General features: G+C 47.8%; 2 non-coding genes across 2 annotated transcripts; one reads left to right on the top strand and one right to left on the bottom strand.

Moving 5' to 3' along the window:
* Positions 1–205: 205 nt before the first annotated feature.
* Positions 206–312, top strand: LOC131753887 (U6 spliceosomal RNA). The gene has a single exon (XR_009334955.1). It is a non-coding gene; the product is annotated as a U6 spliceosomal RNA (small nuclear RNA).
* A 441-nt stretch (positions 313–753) lies between these two features.
* On the bottom strand, positions 754–827 carry TRNAI-AAU (transfer RNA isoleucine (anticodon AAU)). Its single transcript has one exon. It is a non-coding gene; the product is annotated as a tRNA-Ile (tRNA).
* Positions 828–6,000: the final 5,173 nt, after the last annotated feature.

The following is a 6,000-nucleotide window of genomic DNA, read 5'->3' on the forward strand; positions in this document are numbered from 1 at the left end:
AAGAAAGCCATTCCTGGTTCTCTTTCTCCCGCCCGCTGCCCAATCTGCTTACACGTCCACAACCAGAAGGGCCTCACTAAAAACATGGCAGTCACTGGCTGGTCACTGTCTCCATGTGGGTTGGAATTTGTGTCTCTCATTTACTGCTTCCTGCCTAGACTAGGGTTCCAGGCATGCAGTAGGCTTTCCATTAACGTGTGGAATGGTGCTCTCTTTGGCAGCACATATACTAAAATAGGAAGGATACAGAGAAGATTGGCATGGCCCTCGCGCAAGGATGACACTCAAATTCTTGAAGCGTTCCATACTCAAGAAACAAAAAACAAAACAACAGAAAAAAAAAAAAAAAAAAAGATGTGTGGAATGAATGATTTCCAACCCTGGATTTTCAATTCTAAGAACTCCAGAAAACTGAGGTCTCCCTAACCCCGAGGGCCCTCAGAAGCTCTGCATTAGGTAGCAACCGGCGGTGGTCACTGAGAGCATCCTAAAAAAAGACCCAAAGTGGGCTGCAGGCTTGCAACGCGCGGGGACTCGGGGTAACCAGTCACAGCCCGAGCCCGCGCGGGATCCTGCCCTCCCTTCCCACCGGCAGCCTGCCCCAACTTCCGGGCCGAGTCCAGAATGATTCTGCGACTCCCTCCTGTTTGCACGCGGATCACAGCACTCAAAAGGCATATCTTTCAAAGACAGTTACAGTTGTAAAACAAACCCATGATGTGGGGAGGGGGAAAAAAAAGGGAACCTTATCCGTGGCCCGTACGGGGATCGAACCCGCGACCTTGGCGTTATTAGCACCACGCTCTAACCAACTGAGCTAACCGGCCACTCGGTCCGTTAGCGCCGCCGGCACACCTATGAGATTTCTCCGCCTGCTCCGGGCCGTGAGCCGGCCAAGCGCTTCTAGGTGGAGTCAGCCGAACAGACTCCCAGCCGGCTCTCGCGGAGGGCTGTTGTCACCCCCATTGGTCAGATGAAACAACTGAGACCCTGGGGCCTTTAAGGAGAAGGGAGGGGACTTCTTACAGCGAATCGGAGGCTTTCGCAGGGGAAATGGAAGCTGCTCTTAAAACTTAACTCGGGAGTAGGATTTTTCAATATTGCAACTCAGTGCAATTTTTATTCGTCTCTGAGAATCCTTGCAGCATGGAAACTTCGTGTATCAAGAACATTTGGCGAGGCTAAATACAGCTTGGAAAATGCAGAAAACCAGATAAAGGACAAAAGAACCACCGAAACAACGGCTACTGGAGACTTGGCATCCTTCTGGCCAATCTTTTTTTCACTGTACGGTGTATTTTAAAAAATAAATAAATAAATAAAATAATATATATATATGATTCAATTCAACCTTGTTAAAAAGAATATAATTTTTATGTTGCTTTTTGTACTTAATATTCTATTATAAGCATATCGTTCAGTAATTGAAAATGTCATTTTAAATGGTTCCTCAGTGTTTCTTCAAGTAGGTAAGGCATAGTTCTTCCTTCCCCCTCCTTCTGGAATGTCTGGAAATTGTTGTCATTTTGCCCTCTTACTGTCTAACACATGAATAAATCATAAAATAGGGGCAGAGAGGGCAATATGACAGCCACTGAAAAGGGATAGGGTCTGTATGCAAGGAAAAAGGAGAAAATATGCTGGAAAGACAAAACTCAAAGATGTCCATTCCCCCACCTGTATGTCCCAGGGGTCTCTTGGTCTCGGAGAGGGCCTAGCCGCCTGTGCTGCTGGGGCAGACGCTCCAGGAGTACGGGAGGGGAGAACCAGCTTTTCACACTGTCCACGGCTCTGGTCTGATTACTCCAAAAAATTGTAACCATCTCCCACGGCAGATGTCTCAAGGTTCCCTGTTGCAAGCAGCAGAAGCCAACTCTAGCTAATCTTAACAGAAGAGATTTAACTGAAAAGATGTGAAGTAGCTCACCCCACCACCAGGAAGGCTGGAGAACCAAGTGCGGACAAAGAGCCACTCGGTCAAAACATACTCATTCACCCTGGCAATGCCCTAACCCCAGGGAATCAGCTGTGAGCAAAACAGACTGAATCCTGTCCTCAGGGAGCTCAGTTTAGCAAAGACAGGTGTTAGAGTGAGTGGAGAGGTTTCGTTGCTGTGCTGTAAGTAAACTGCGCTGGTGGTGGAGGATTGAGGAGGTTCCTGGAGACTGGGACACTTGACTAGGACAGATAAACGTAGGCCAAGGGGGTAAAGTGAGCTGCCCGTGACGGCAGGTATCCTGTCCATTTTGCTTACAGCTGAATGCCCAGAGCCTAGCACTCTGTCTGCAATAATATGCGTTTAATAAATAGGAATCAGATTGTTACCGAACCAAACTTGGTTCCCTTCGCCCGTTCACTGTAAAGCCCATCTACTGACCCCGAGTTGTGGTGAAGGAAAGCGCAGCGTTTATTGTAGGGCACCAAGCAAGGAATTCAGGAGTGCGAGTGCTCAAAATACCCCAACTCCTCGATGGGTTTCAGCAAAGCATTTTGAAAGGCCAGGTGAGGGAGGGGCGTCGCAGGGTATGTGATCAGCAGCTCGTGCACAATTCTCTGATTGGTTGATGGTGGTAACAGGTTGGTGTCACAGGGCTTAACATTATCAATCCTTAGGCACCAGTAGGTCTGGGGGCTTCATGCTCATGGTCATCAAGTAGTTAATTTCTTCCATTTGGTGGTGGATTTTAGCATCTGTAAAAGAACTCAGGAAATGTGCATCAGATACTATTATCTAGGTACTTCGGAGAGGAGCTAGAGCAGAAGATATGGGGGAGGGGTCTGTTCCGGGAAGGCCCCATAGGGCTGTGCTCAGTTACAAGATGGATGAACTAGCTAATTCCAAAATTATCTTACACTTTAAAGCAAGGTCAGATAGGGACTTACCCTGGCGGTCCAGTGCTTAAGACTTCACCTTCCACTGCAGTGGGTGCAGGTTCAGGGAGCTAAGATCCCACATGCCTTGGGGCCAAAAAGCAAAACATAAAACAGAAGCAATATTGTAACAACTTCAATAAAGACTTTTAAAATGGTCCACATCAAAAACAAACAACAGCAACAAAAAAGCAAGTCAGATAAAGTTATTTTTTTCTGTTCACATTGTCCCCTTCTGGCCCAGCCCTGATAGGGTTGCCAGATTTAGCAACTAATTTAGCATAGTAAGTATGTCCCCTGCAATATTTGGGACATGCTTGTACTCAACAAGTATTAGTTGTTGATCTGGAATTCCACTTCAGCTGGGCATCCTGTACCGTATCTGGCCATCCCGCAGCCAGAGTAACAGCCGTTTGAAAGTCCCCACCCAACCAGCTCCTTTCCCCCACGCCCTCTGCCACCATCACCCTCCTTCCTGGTGTTCCAGCCGCGAGACCTGAGTGGGCGGGGCGCTCCTGGCCAAGTCTATTCCAAGGCCAGGAGCCGAGGTTGGGGAGACGCAGTGACTGAATATAGACGGCAGGGGGCACCCTAGATCTACGTAGTCAGCTCCGCACCTGGGCGCCTGCGCTCCTTGGAGCCGGTGCTGACGGAGGGCTGGGCCTTTACCCACCGCTGTTCTCCCAAAGTCTCTGACCTTGTCCGGCCGTTCTCACTCCATCTTACAGGGCTTCCAAGACAAACAAGCCCTAATTTTCATTCTTTGAGTTAGGAAAACGCAGACGTACATGATCAGAATTAAACGGTATTGAGTATTATTACTCGGGTTTTTAAATGTCCGAGGGGGACACTTTGGTTCATGCCGCTACCTTGGATTTTATTTTTATTTTTTTTATTTTTTATTTTTATTTTTTTGCGGTATGCGGGCCTCTCACTGCTGTGGCCTCTCCCGTTGCGGAGCACAGGCTCCAGACGCACAGGCTCAGCGGCCATGGCTCACGGGCCCAGCTTCTCCACGGCATGTGGGATCTTCCCGGACCGGGGCACAAACCCACGTCCCCTGCATCGGCAGGCGGACTTGCAACCAGTGCGCCACCAGGGAAGCCCTACCCTGGATTTTAAATAGTCATTTGCTTTAAATTCAACTTATAAAACTTGTCATTCTGCTTATAAGTTGGATCCTTTGGTATGAAAATAGAGGCACACTGTAGTCGTTTCCTAGAGCTACCATAGTAAAATACCACGAACTGGGTGACTTAAACAACAGAATTATTCTCTCACAGTTTTGGAGGCCACAAGTCCAAGATCAAGGTGTCCTTGGGGTTGGTTCCTTCCGAAGGTTCTGAGGAAGAATCTGGTCCATGCCCCTTCCCCAGCTTCTGGTGGTTTGCTGGCAATCTTTGATGTCCCCTGGCTTGTAGAAGCATTGCTCTGACCTCTGCCTCCATTCACGGATCCCGACTTCCTAGAACAGTGCCAGGCACGTAGGATGTGTTCAATAAGTATTTGTTGAATGAATGTTAAATTCATTGTGCTAAGCATCCCACGGGACTTTGCAAGTTGGAAACATGTCCTTTCATCCTGGCAACATTTCTATGAAGAATGTTCCTGAAGGAGATTTGACCATCTCCTTCACTTCATATGCTCTCGTTTTTTCTGGAACACCCTTCTTCAGAGGTCAGACCTTCTGGGTTGATTCTCTAATTTTCTTCTCTCTTTTGTCTGTCTTCTGGACAATTTCCTTGAACTTTTTTCCAACCTTCTTTTTACATTTTTATTTTGACTCGGCCCTGGTACACACAGACAAGGAGAAAGCAAAACACTTTCAGTATTGAAGCTGACTTCTTGCCAGTTGATTCTGGAAAAAAAAGGAAAGAAAGAGGGGGGAAGAGAAATGAAATGCTTCACTGTACACTGTGTACTATGTCAAAGCTGTTAGACAATACAAAAGAAAAACAGACAAATAGAAGGGTTTTTCAGATGTTGCTTCTAATTTGCTACAACAAATCAGTTGGTTCCGGGGACTTTAAAAAATGCACTTCTGGGACTTCCCTGGTGGCACAGTGGCACCTGCCAATGCAGGGGACACCAGTTCAATCCCTGGTTTGGGAAGATCCCACACCCTATGGAGCAACTAAGCCCGTGTGCCACAACTACTGAACCAGCATGCTGCAGCTACTGAAGCCCGTGCACCTAGAGCCTGTGCCCCGCAATAAGAGAAGCCACCGCAATGAGAAAGAAGCCCGTGTACCACAACGAAGAGTAGCCCCTGCTCGCCTCAACTAGAGAAAGCCCGCGTGCAGCAATGGCCAACACAGCCAAAAAAAAAAAGGGATAAAATAAATTAATTTTAAAAAATGTACTTCCTTAGAATATGTACAGTCATCCCAAGCTTTTACAAATGTCTCTTTTAGACACAAGAGACAGCTGTAGAAGTCCAGGGAGCTGGAAGCCGCAGACTCAGGTCAGAGCCCTGGGTGGCCACCGGCAAGTGGGTGATCTTGGCAAAGCCCTTCCTGTCTCTGGGTCCCCAACAACAGGCCACATGGCTTCTACACCCTGTCAGTCTGCCTGTTTCATTCTTCCCTATTAATGATTAAAGTTTGTCCTAGACGCTCAACAATCAGTGAAAATCGCCTTGCCCCTGTCACAGAGGAGTGACAGAGCAGGTGACAGCTGATGATGTTTCTTCATTAGTCAACAACATCTATGGAACATTTGCTCTGTGCCAGGCCGGTGTTAGACTTGCTGTCGAATCTGGCCTCTGTACACCGATACCAAACTAAATCTCGTAGACAGAGTTTTGGGTGAAGTAGACAAGAATAGCTTTATTGCTTTGCCAGGCAAAGGGGGCCACAGCAGGCTAATGCCCTCAAAACTGTGTGTCCCAACCTGGAGAGGGTAGTGAGGAGTTTTCTAGTAATGGTTCGCAGAGGGCGTGATCAGCTAGTGGACAATCTTCTGATTGGTTGGCGGTGAGGTAAGTGGGAGTTGGCGTCATCAACCTTCTGGTTTCAACTGGTCTGGGGTCTCCGTGCTTGGGGGCAGCAGACAGTTAACTTCTGCCACCTGGTGGGGGCTTCAGTATCTGCAAAACGGCTCAAGATATTGTTATGTGTGTCCCTGGAG

This window comes from Kogia breviceps, chromosome 3 (genome assembly GCF_026419965.1).
Source record: "Kogia breviceps isolate mKogBre1 chromosome 3, mKogBre1 haplotype 1, whole genome shotgun sequence".
Lineage (NCBI taxonomy): Eukaryota > Metazoa > Chordata > Mammalia > Artiodactyla > Physeteridae > Kogia > Kogia breviceps.